Raw genomic sequence first — 12321 nt, forward strand, 5'->3', positions numbered from 1 at the left:
CCGCCCCCGCCCCCGCCCCCGCCCCCGCCCCTCACGGCTAGCTCGCGACCGGAGCCGGTATACGCCCTGCTGGCACAACACCGCCCACTAGGGGCTGGGCCGCAGGAGCCTCTCGGGGGTGGAGCCTCGGAGCACACAGTAGTCTCAGCGCTCCGACCTCGCGAGTCCTGGGGAATCTCTCAGAGAGAGGATGTAGGCCCGCTGCTTCAGGCCCCAGGAAACCGCGGAGTGGCACAGAGTATGACTAAGGTATCTGACTTCCCGCCCGCCCAGCATCCAACCACCAAGGCTTCCCTTCCCTCCACGCCTCGCTCTCTCATCCCAGTTTATTCATGAAATTTTTATTCAGCACCTACTAAGTGCCAGGCTCTGAGTAGACAATCCTGAACAAAAGAGAAAACCTCAACTTCATGGAGATGACAAACTAGTGGAAAAAAAATAATAGCTCGTACTTCCAATAGCCCTTACTGTGTGTGACTCCCCAACCCCGGCTTTGTGTGCGTGTGTGTGTGTGTGTGTGTGTGTGTGTGTGTGTGGTACGCGGGCCTCTCACTGTTGTGGCCTCTCCTGTTGCGGAGCACAGGCTCCGGACGTGCAGACTCAGCGGCTATGGCTCACGGGCCCAGCCGCTCCGCAGCATGCGGGATCCTCCCGAACCGGGGCCCGAACCCGTGTCCCCTGCATCGGCAGGCGGACTCTCAACCACTGCGCCACCAGGGAAGCCCCTAGAACATACGTTAATGGCACTGAGTCTGTGTGTAATCTCTTTAGCACCTACAAATTGATATGCAGGAGTCCTTTCCACACCAGATTGCCTTCTCAGGTGCTGTGGTATTCCTCTCCTCCTCCAGTCCCTCCTTCATTAGCTTGCCCCTCCCTCCCTTTCCACGCAACTTACCTGAGAACGGCATCCATTTCTGTTTCATCATCCTCATTCTGTCCTCTTGCTCTCAGCATAGAAATACTCCCCAGTCTGACCTATCTTGGAAGTCACTCTTTCGTTCTCATCTCCCCCAACCTTTACTCCTATCACTCCCTCTCCCTTTCATTTCACAGTCAAGTTTCTTGTAAAGATCTAGCATTTGTTGCCTCTACTTTCTCTCCTTCCAATCATTTCTCAAACCAATACTTACCCGAAGTAGATTTTCCTGAGGTCTTCAAGGCATTTTAATTTCCTTTTCTCTTTTGAGACATTTGACAACTTCCTTATTGAAAGTCTCTCCTGTAGTTTCCACAGCATCTCTCTCCTCTAATTCTCCTCTTTTTAATTTTTTTTTTTTTGTGGTATGTGGGCCTCTCACTGTTGTGGCCTCTCACGTTGTGGAGCACAGGCTCCGGACACGCAGGCTCAGCGGCCATGGCTCACGGGCCCAGCAGCTCCGCAGCATGTGGGATCTTCCCGGACCGGGACGCGAACCTGTGTCCCCTGCATCGGCAGGCGGATTCTCAACCACTGTGCCACCAGGGAAGCCCTAATTCTCCTCTTTTAAAGATAATGCTGTCTTCAGAACTATTTTTGCCATTGGTTCCTCTTTCTCCACCATCCTTTAAATGCTGGTTTTAAATTCCATTTTGGGCCCTTTTATCTTTTCTCCTCCCCATATTATTAATATTTTTTTAGCCCTCTTCCTAGGCCATTTCTTCCCTTCTCATGGCTTGAGCCATTACCACTAGGACAGTGGCTCCAAAATATTTATCTACACCCCAGAGATCTCTGCTGAGTTCCAGTGAAGGTATACAAATGTCTACTAAATATTTCTACCTGGATGTCTCATAGACATTTCAGTCTCAACATGTCCTAAACATTATCTTCCTCCCCCAATTTTTTCCTCCTCCAGCTGTTCCTAGTTGCCATGGGATTTCTTTCATTGTTATAGCCTCACTTAAAAAAAACACTACATTAAAAAAAATTGAAGTATTGTTGATTTACGGTATTGTGTAACACTACATATTTTTTGAGTATTTTTAGCCATATTTCTTTTTTTTTTAAGTTTATTTATTTATTTTTGGCTGCGTTGGGTCTTCATTGCTGCGCACGGGCCTTCTCTAGTTGCGGCGAGCAGGGTCTACTCTTCATTGTGGTGCACGGGCTTCTCATTACGGTGACTTCTCTTGTTGTGGAGCACCGGCTCTAGGCGCATGGGCTTCAGTAGTTGTGGCTCGCGGGCTCTAGAGTGCAGGCTTAGTAGTTGTGGTGCACGGGCTTAGTTGCTCTGTGGCATGTGGAATCTTCCCAGACCAGGGCTTGAACCCATGTGCCCTGCATTGGCAGGTGGATTCTTAACCACTGCGCCACCAGGGAAGTCCCTTTAGCCATATTTCTGATGGATACACACGTGCATATTTCTGATGGTTACAAAAGCATGCATATATGTATACGCCACTGTATTTTTAATTTTTTCTTCCCATTTTATTGAGACATGATTGATGTACAGCATTGTATAAGTTTAAGGTGTATAGCACAATGATTTGACTAACATATTACCACAATGAATCTAGTGAATATCCATCATCTCATATTGATACAAAATTAAATAGAAAAAAAAATTTGTTTTCCTTCTGATGAGAACCCTTAGGATTTACAGCAGTGTTAATTATACTTATCGTGTTGTACATTATGTTGTATCCTCACTTTTAGAGTAGAGCCTGGCACCAAGAAAGACTTCAATAGATGTTTGGTGAAAGAATGAGTAAGCTTGAGTAGGCACATGTTTGTCTGTGTGATATCACTTAGGAACATTTTGTTTAAGAGTTAGAGAATAGTTACAGAAATATGGAAAAAATGAAATTTACTAGAAGAACATTGGTGTGGGGTGGGTCACAGAATCTGCAGGAGACAGGAAGAACAGGCTTGGAAAATGTGCAGGAACCCAAACTCTCTGAAGACCAGGAAATAGGAAGCACAACTGTTTTTCTGCAGGAACCATACAGCCAGGACACCACAGCCCCTGGTGCTGCATGCCTTGGTCACTGCATTTGTGGACAGCATCTGTTATGAATGAGTTCTGACCATCTTTTCATCTCCACATTTCTTGATCAAGAACTGAAGCCCTTGGAGGTTGCACCTAGTGGCCAAGCCCAGGTCACATGAGCTCACTTATCTTGGTTGCCCAGAGCCTGGTTTTCCATCAAGACTCTACCCAAAGGAAAAGGCCCTCAGAAAAGGAGGGGAAGGGTTCAGTGCTGGATAACCAAACCAGTATAACAGGCCTTTTATTATCCCCATTTTCCAGATAGGAAACTAAGGCTTAGAGAGCTCATGTAATTGTCCAAAGTCATATAGCTAGTAGGTAGCCAGCCTGGGATTCATTTCCACAGTATCCCAGAGGTCGTGCTCTTACCTACTCAGTCTGTGGACTTATAAACTTACCCTCTGTTGAATCTGTATTTAATTCATTTCCCGCCAGTGTATTGTGTTTCTTCACCTTCACACTTTCACCTTTCCTTTTCTTCTCTCCTCTAAGACTTGCCTTCATCTTCATCTTCCCCCCAAAAGCCTCTGAAGATTGACAGGGAATTTTCCATTCTCTGAATTTTCAGGGCATTTACAGCTTGAGCTTTTCTAAGCTTACCTTCGATAATTCATGGTTTGATATTTAAAACATTTAATTGTATATCTATTTTTCTATTTATCATCAGTCTATCACTTTGTTACAATATAATCTCAGAATTGTAATTGTTTTTCTTTTTACTACTCCCAGAATTGGGTGTTCAGTAGGTGCTCAACAAAGATGTGCTAAAAGGAAGTCAGGTATGGAAAGGGTTCTTTCAGCTGTACAGGAGGCTTCTAACTCATGTTCAGGAACAATAGTTCTTGGGGTTCACCTCAAGATGGCTTCCTATTACCACTTCTCACTCTTTTTTTAATATCCTATTAGGGTACAACATTTTACCGCTAATCATGTTTTATGCCACTGTGTAAACAGACAAGAAAAATTAAAAATTACCTGGGCTTTTGGGCTATTAAGACCTCTTTCCTGATAGATCTGGGTTTAAACTCTTCTTCACCTCTTACTAGCACTAGAACATTAAGCAAGATGTTTAATGACTCAAAACCTTCTTTTTTTGTTATCTGTGAGGTACCAACTTTATAAAGTCATTATAAGGAGACACATACACACACGCACACGCTGCCCGGCATTTCTTCTTTTTTTTGGGGGGGGGGTGGTTTTCCAGATTCTTTTTTTTAAAAAAAAATTTTAAATTTTATTTTCGGCATGTCTTTTTTTAATCTTCCATTTTGCGTGTGAGAAAACTGAGACTCAGAGAGGTAACTTGCCAAGTTGACACAGCTTTACACGGTGCTTTGTACATAGCAGGCACACAATACATATATGTTGATTGAACGAGTTTGTATCCAATCTTTCACTTACAGACTTGCAATACAGAGCTTGGAACTTTGCCAGTGTTTCTAGAGGATATATTTACTCCTGGAAGTGGAATTGCCGGTTTCAGGGTCTGCCATATTTAAAGAAACTGCTAATTCAACTTGCATCCAGTAGACTCTTGATACAGGTTTCTTTTGCTAATTTCTTTTTCGTGGTGCATTTCGGGAGTCGTAGTCTTTGTGATGGTTGCTGGGAATCGTGGTCCGAGCCAGCCTCAGGCAGTCGGCGCGGGCGAACGTATCACGCGGCAGGCTTTAGGATCCTGCGGGGCACGGCGGGCCGGGGGAAGGGTCTGGGGAGGTCGGGAGCGCGTCCATCAGCCCGGAGCAGCTGCGGCGTCGGTGGCGTCGGGAGCTAGCCGGTCCGGGAGCGGCGCGGGTGGTGGAGGAGGAGCCAGGGTAAGCGGCGCTCGGTAAGCGGCGCCGGCCCGGGCCGGTCTCCGAACCTGGTCAACCTCTGCGGGTACTGCCATACTAGGCCTTGGCCCTGAGGCGGCTCTGGAGGCGGGGCCTGCGCTCGCTAGGCACGACAGGAGTTATGGGGGGAGAGGGAGGGAGGGAGGGCAGCTGCTGAGTAGCGCAGAGGCTGCGTGCGGGCGGAGCGGAGCGAGAAGCGGCTCGCTACTCCAGCTACCGGTCCCTCTAACCCTCCAGTGCCCGTCACACGCCTCTGCCTCCGGGTCCCTGCTGGGCCCTCCTGGCAGCCGAGGCGCTGACCTTTGACCCGCATGAGGCTGACTCCGACCCCTCAGGCTACCTTGAAAGCTTTCCTCCCAGGTGTTTCCCACCCGAGTGGCCTTCTGCCCAGCCAGTTTCTGGGGTGAGGGCGTGGGGCAAGACCTCGGAGAAGGGCTAGAGGAAGCCCTGTCTGCCCGAAGTCATCAGGCGTCCCGGAAGGTCCCCGTCTCCTCTTTACAGTCTCTGATCGCCGGACCCTTTACACACAATCATTGAAGCTACCGTGTTTTCTCTGGTTACTCGGTGTGAACCTGGGAAACGAACCTGTTTCCAGGCAAGTGTAGGGAAGAAACAGGAGATAAAAACTGGTTTCCTGGGGAAGAACTGTCAGAAGCTGAGGAGTGCTGCTTTTCGACATGGGGAAGTAGAAACTTGGGCAGGCCCGAATAAATGTGGATCATCCGACCCTCCCCAATTCTTCCTCTCCAGAAAAGGTTTTGAGTTCAGTGAGAGCTGTTTCTTTGCTGTTCTATACTCTTTCTGACTTTGTAAACCAGGGCAAATAGGGTTTGTGTCCCTGTTCTTAATTTAGCACAAGTTAATTGGAATTATTTTGGGTTTACCTTCAGCTGGTCTTGTGTGCACAGTAGTTCCTATGTGAGGACTTTTCCAGATATCAGATCAGTCAGTCTAGAGAGGGGTAGATCCTTCTAGTTAGGATTGTGAAGGGGACTCTCATTCGTTCCTTAATGAATAGGGGAGCCTTTAAGGTATTTTCATTGGATGTTTAGGCATTATAGTTCATACACTTGTTTGACATTTGAATAATAATAATAATAATAATAATAAAACCTCTTGAAAACTCAAAGCAGTGTTATGAAAGTTGGACTTTTACATAGAGCCAAGTTCAAGAATCCATAAAATTTGGGGAAAATAACCAAATAACAAATTGATCCAGGATATATGAGGGCACACAGTTTATTAAACACACATTTATTGAGAACTTATTAAGTTTTCTTTTTAATGCATTTTTGGCTGCGCCGGGGCTTAGTTGCGGCATGTGGGATCTTTGTTGCGGCATGTGGCATCTTTCCTTTCTATTATTTATTTATTTTAAAAATTAATTAATTAATTAATTTATGGCTGCATTGGGTCTTCATTGCTGTGCGCAGGCTTTTCCGTAGTTGCGGCGAGTGGGGGCTACTCTTCGTTGCAGCATGCAAGCTTCTCATTACGGTGGCTTCTCTTGTTGTGGAGCATAGGCTCTGGGCACGTGGGCTTCAGTAGTTGTGGCACACGGGTTCAGTAGTTGTGGCTCATGGGCTCTAGAGCGCAGCCTCAGTAGTTGTGGCGCATGGGCTTAGTTGCTCCACGGCATGTGGGATCTTCCTGGACCAGGGCTTGAACTGGTGTCCCCTGCATTGGCAGGCGGATTCTTAACCCATGTGGCATCTTTTAGTTGCAGCACACGGACTTCTTAGTTGTGGCATGTGGACTCTTAGTTGCGGCATGCATGCAGGATCTAGTTCCCCAACCAGGGATCAAACCTGGGCCCCCTGCATTGGGAGCACAGTCTTACCCACTGCACCACCGGGGAAGTCCCTATTGAGCACTTATTATGTAACTGGCACTGGGGTTAGAAATATGAATATTTTTCCTCAAGAACATCAGAGACATATTCACATGAAAATTGTAGTGCTGTGTGTTACATATCCATTCAAAGGAATTTATATGGTGTGAAGGAAATATTACCATTGCCTGGAAAGTCAGGGAAATGTTTGTAGGGAGGAGATACTTGAGTTGGGTGTTGGATGATGGGTAGGAGCTTGCACAAGTAAAGAAAGGCATTCCAGATGGAGACAATAGCATGAGCAAAGGCATGGTGAAAGTGTGAGGAAAAAAAATAACATGACGTTTAAGTGTCAGAAATTTGTCCAAAACAGGATGTGTAGTGGGGAAATTGCCAGGAGGTGAGACTGAAAAGAGAGTAGGGAGCTATTGGAGCGTTTTAATGTTAGGGAGTGACAGAAGTGCAGATTAAAGTAATGAGAAGTGAGGCAGTGAGAATTAGAGTTGTTGCAGTTGATTGAGAGTCTGAATAAAATGTGGCCGTGGGAATGAAGAGGAGGGGAATGGATTTTAGAAGTATTTCTAAGATAGCTGCAATAGGATTAAGTGACTGTTTGGGGAGAGACAGTGGGCTAAGTTTTCTAATTTGAGAAATTGGGTAAATGGGAATTTCATTGACCAGGATATGGATTAGTAAAAGTAGAGTAGATTTTTTTAAGGTTTGGGTGGCTATAGAAAGAGGTATAGGGGAGAGTGTCTGCTATGCTGAGATCAAGTTGTTGTGGGATATGCACATGGAGTTGTTACTAGGCAGCTGGAAGTAAGGAGGCCTGGTGAGCTTGATATCTTGGCAATAGCTTGGAGTAAGTGAGGACATATTTGAAAAAAATCCTGGGAAAATAATGTTTATTTTATTTCTTTGTAAGGAAATATTAGAATATGCCCATCTTCCACTTAACAGTGAGCTTCTCAAGGCAGGGACCATATGCCTCAATAATTTTGTGTCCCTTTTCCCCTTATACAATGCCTGTGTTATTATAAGCTCTCAATAAATGTTAGTAAAGCTAGCAGGAAATCAGTTTACTTTGCCAGATCGAAGTTACCTTTTGGGCTTTCTTTAAGAAGATTATGGGAGTCTGTCTTATAATTTTCATTTTATACTTAGGTGGTATTCATGAGGCTTGTATGGGTCAACAGGAAAGGAAATGAAGAAGATATGAGTGATGTGTTGCTGCTTGAGGAAGTTCAGGGCTTGAGCAAGAGATAGACAGTATTAATTTATAAGAGGTTCCTGCTCATTGAGAAGAGGATCTAACAATGAATTCTCATTCTGGGAGATGTCAGAAAAATGTGATTTTCAATCAGAGTTTCCTGAAATCCTGTCAATTTGAAGTTGGTTCCTCCTTCTGAAGGTGCAAGTGCATTCCTTCTTGTGTAAAATCATTTGAAAGGGAACCTGAGATGGTCATGTTTATTTAAACCTCTTCACCTGTATTATTAGTTTGTGAAAGTTGACAGACAGAGTAGATTCTGATGGGACCAGACTGAATTCTCTTCTCTGAAGCTAGTTCACTTCTAGTAGGTACAGACTATGGCTGATATCCAGAGTAGAGATTGCAGAAGTCCTGGTTTTGCCACTTGCTGTTTAGTCTTGGGAAAGTCCCTGAGTTAATTCCACTTTCAAGTGTAGCCTAAATACTTGCTCTGAGGTGAACGCTGTTCAGAGCACATACAAGATGTAGATGCTGCCCCATAGTGGTACATGTGCTTATTACTGAATCAGGCTGGTTCTATCCTAGCATCTAGAAAATAGGGATGATGCTTGTCAGATGATGTCCTGAGATGACCGACTTTTCTTGGATCAAGTGGGAATGTTGATATTATGGATATCAGTTTGGAGTTTCCACAGAATTTTAACTGAATCTGGATTTTGAATGTTCTACTAGTTAGCACCTGGTTTTTTTTTGCACTAACAAGATATTCTCATAGGGAGAAGGGCTACCAGACAGAAAGATTTAGTGGCTGTACCACTTAAAATCCGTTGCTTTGGGCAAAGTAACATCCTCATTGTAAAATTATGGTATTAGTACTTACTTCATTTGCTTATTGTAAGGATTAAGTACAGCATATTTAAATCACTTAGAATAGTGCCAAGTACACAGTGACTACTCAGTAGTGTTATTTATTATTATATACCACCTTGAGTGTGAGGCTGTGCTCGGAAAGATTTGGAGGAATGAGTGATGAATTCCATCCCCAGTAATTTAAAAAAACAGAAGTGTTAGAACAAAAGGGTGGACAGTTCTGGAGCCTGTGGAAGGAAAACCACTTTCACAGAAAGATAGCCAAAATGAAAAGGCAGAGGACTTTGTACCAGATGAAGGAACAAGATAAAACCCCAGAAAAACAACTAAATGAAGTGGAGATAGGCAAGCTTCCTGAAAAAGAATTCAGAATAATGATAGTGAAGATGATCCAGGACCTTGGAAAAAGAATGGAGGCAAAGATCAAGAAGATGCAAGAAATGTTTAACAAAGACCTAGAAGAATTAAAGAAAAAGCACCTAGAAGAATTAAAAAGTAAACAAACAGAGATGAACAATACAATAACTGAAATGAAAAATACACTAGAAGGAATCAATAGCAGAATAACTGAGGCAGAAGAACGGATAAGTTACCTGGAAGACAGAATGGTGGAATTCACTGCCATGGAACAGAATAAAGAAAAAAGAATGAAAAGAAATGAAGATAGCCTAAGAGACCTCTGGGACAACATTAAACGCAACAACATTCACATTATAGGGGTCCCAGAAGGAGAAGAGAGAGAGAAAGAACTGGAGAAAATATTTGAAGAGATTATAGTCAAAAACTTCCCTAACATGGTAAAGGAAATAGCCATCCTAGTTCAGGAAGTGCAGGATAAACCCAGGGAGAAACACACTGAGACACATAGTAATCAAATTGACAAAAATTAAAGACAAATAAAAATTATTGAAAGCAACAAGGGAAAAATGACAAGTAACATACAAGGGAACTCCCATAAGGTTAACAGCTGATTTCTCAGCAGAAACTCTACAAGCCAGAAGGGAGTGGCATGATATATTTAAAGTTATGAAAGGGAAGAACCTACAACCAAGATTACTCTACCTGGCAAGGATCTAATTCAGATTCAACGGAGAAATCAAAAGCTTTACAGACAAGCAAAAGCTAAGAGAATTCAGCACCACCAAACCAGCTCTACAACAAATGCTAAAGGAACTTATCTAAGTGGGAAACACAAGAGAAGAAAAGGACCTACAAAAACAAACCCATAACAATTAAGAAAATGGTCATAGGAACATACATATTGATAATTACCTTAAACGTGAATGGATTAAATGCTCCAAAAGACACAGGCTCGCTGAATGGATACAAAAACAAGACCCATCTATATGCTGTCTACAAGAGACCCACTTCAGAGCTAGGGACACACACAGACTGAAAGTGAGGGGCTGGAAAAAGATATTCCATGCAAATGGACATCAAAAGAAAGCTGGAGTAGCAATACTCATATCAGATGAAATAGACTTTAAAATAAAGAATGTTACACAAGACAAGGAAGGACACTACACTACTACTTGGATTGATCAAGAGATCAATCCAAGAGGAAGATATAACAATTATAAATATATATGCACCCAACATAGGAGCACCTCAATACATAAGGCAACTGCTAACAGCTGTAAAAGAGGAAATCAACAGTAACACAATAATAGTGGGGACTTTAACACCTCACTTATACCAATGACAGGTCATCCAAACAGAAAATTAATAAGGAAACACAAGCTTTAAATGACACAATAGACCAGATAGATTTAATTGATATTTATAGGACATTCCATCCAAAAACAGCAGATTACACTTTCTTCTCAAGTGTATGCGGAACATTCTCCAGGGTAGGTCACATCTTGGGTCACAAATCAAGCCTCAGTAAATTTAAGAATATTGAAATCATAGCAAACATCTTTTCTGATCACAACGCTATGCGATTAGAAATCAATTACAGGGAAAAAAGCCGTGAAAAACACAAACACATGGAGGCTAAACAATACATTACTAAATAACCAAGAGATTACTGAAGAAATCAAAGAGAAAATCAGAAAATACCTAGAGACAAATTACAATGAAAACAAGACGATTCAAAACCTATGGGATGCAGCAAAAGCAGTTCTAAGAGGGAAGTTTATATCAATACAAGCCTACCTCAAGAAACAAGAAAAATCTCAAATAAACAATTTAACCTTACAACTAAAGGAGCTAGAGAAAGAAAAACAAACAAAACCCAAAGTTAGTAGAAGAAATCATAAAGATCAGAGCAGAGATAAATGAAATAGAAACAAAGAAAACAATAGCAAAGATCAATAAAACTAAAAGCTGGTTCTTTGAGAAGATAAACAAAATTGATAAACCTTTAGCCAGACCCATCAAGAAAAAGAGGGAGAGGACTCAAATCAAAATATAGAAATGAAAAAGGGGAAGTTACAACAGACACTGCAGAAATACAAAGCATCCTGAGAGACTACTACAAGCAACTCTGTGCCAATAAAATGGACAACCTGGAAGAAATGGACAAATTTTTAGAAAGGTATAACCTTCCAAGACTGAACCATGAAGAAACAAAATATGAACAGACCAGTGACAAGTAATGAAATTGAAACTGTGATTCAAAATCTTTCAACAAACAAAAATTCAGTACCAGATGCCTTCACAGGTGAATTCTTTCAAACATTTAGAGAAGAGCTAACACCCATCCTTCTCAAACTCTTCCGAAAAATTGCAGAGGAAGGAACATTCACAAACTCATTCTATGAGGCCACCATCACCCTGATACCCAAACCAGACAAAGATACTACAAAAAAAGAAAATTACAGACCAATGTCACTGATGAATATCATGCAGAAATCCTCAACAAAGTGCTAGCAAACAGAATCCAACAACACATTAAAAGGATCATACACTGTGATCAAGTGGGATTTATCCCAGGGATGCAAGGATTCTTCAGTATACACAGGTCAATCAATGTGATACACCATATTAACAAATTGAAGAAGAAAAACCATATGATCATCTCAATAGATGCAGAAAAAGCTTTTGACAAAATTCAACACCGATTTGTGATAAAAACTCTCCAGAAAGTGGGCATAGAGGGAACCTACCTCAACATAAGGCCATATATGACAAACCCATAGCAAACATCATTCTCAATGGTGAAAAACTGAAAACTTTTCCTCTAAGATCAGGAACAAGACAAGGGTGCCCACTCTCACCACTGTTATTCAACATAGTTTTGGAAGACCTAGCCACTGCAATCAGAGAAGAAAAAGAAATAAAAGGAATTCAAATTGGAAAAGAAGAAGTAAAACTGTCACTGTTTGCAGATGACATGATACTATACTTAGAGACTCTTAAAGAGGCCACCAGAAAACTACTAGAGCTAATCAATGAATTTGGTAAAGTTGCAGGATACAAAATTAATGCACAGAAATCTCTTGCATTCCTGTACACTAATGATGAAAAATCTGAAAGAAATTAAGTAAACACTCCCATTTACCATTGCAACAAAAATAATAAAATACCTAGGAATAAACCTACCTAGGGAGACAAAAGACCTGTGTGCAGAAAACTATAAGACAATGATGAAAGATATTA

General features: G+C 42.3%; 1 protein-coding gene across 19 annotated transcripts in view; it reads left to right on the forward strand.

Annotated features, from left to right (window-relative positions):
• Window positions 1–103: 103 nt before the first annotated feature.
• Window positions 104–12321, forward strand: part of ARMH3 (armadillo like helical domain containing 3) — a 181164-nt gene continuing 168946 nt past the window's right edge. For 7 of the 19 annotated variants that reach the window (XM_067024830.1, XM_067024826.1, XM_067024834.1 and 4 more), the window contains exon 1: window positions 4609–4800. The gene's annotated coding sequence lies outside the window, so the exon portion shown is untranslated. Of the gene's footprint in view, window positions 250–4576; window positions 4801–12321 lie in introns of those variants that run through there. The other 12 variants (XM_059054092.2, XM_067024832.1, XM_067024823.1 and 9 more) reach the window with 6 other exon arrangements.

The sequence above is a fragment of the Kogia breviceps genome, chromosome 2 (assembly GCF_026419965.1).
Source record: "Kogia breviceps isolate mKogBre1 chromosome 2, mKogBre1 haplotype 1, whole genome shotgun sequence".
NCBI lineage: Eukaryota > Metazoa > Chordata > Mammalia > Artiodactyla > Physeteridae > Kogia > Kogia breviceps.